A 693-nucleotide genomic window follows, 5' to 3' on the forward strand; every position below is an offset into this window, starting at 1 on the left:
CCAATGATAATTACTGTCCAAATCCATCATTTCCTAAAGGCTGCAAAATGATGATGCTCTGCAGTTATCATTTATTTAGTCTTTATTAACTGGATTTTTTCTACATAGAAGACCTCCCCACATCAATTATTTGGTTATTAAATACAGTTCACACAATAAAGAAAGAAAATGTTTCATTTTATCCCTTGTTTCCCCTCAGTGTTTAGAAAGGATGGATGTTGCCTACTGAGCACTATGGATTGCTCAATAGTGATCAATGGGATTATTTTGTTAATATCATTATGAACACATGGGCTTTTACATAGTATTCTATCCACTGCAGTAATTTTAAGCATTTAAAACATATATACAGTCTACTGGAATTTTTTGACATGGTTGTTGAAATCTCATGATCATTTACTAGAATATTGTTCGAGTTTTTTCTACTAATTTTTTTAAATGCTTTATATTCTAGTGATACTAAACTTTTATCTGTAAAATAATAATTTTCTCCATTTGGCACTCATCTTTTTACTCCACTTCTAATCCATATGTTTTGATGTGTGGTTTCTTCATTGTGACATTTAAATACCACTTAAACAGCTTTTTTTCTTCCTAAATCTATGCTTTTGTTGTTGTATAATATTTTTGCTTTATTCTTAGAGATGTGGAATTCTGCTTCATAGAATATTTTTTTTTTTTCTGCCTCATAGA

Source organism: Balaenoptera borealis, assembly GCF_965194805.1.
Source record: "Balaenoptera borealis genome assembly, chromosome: 5".
In the NCBI taxonomy this organism is placed as follows: Eukaryota; Metazoa; Chordata; class Mammalia; order Artiodactyla; family Balaenopteridae; genus Balaenoptera; species Balaenoptera borealis.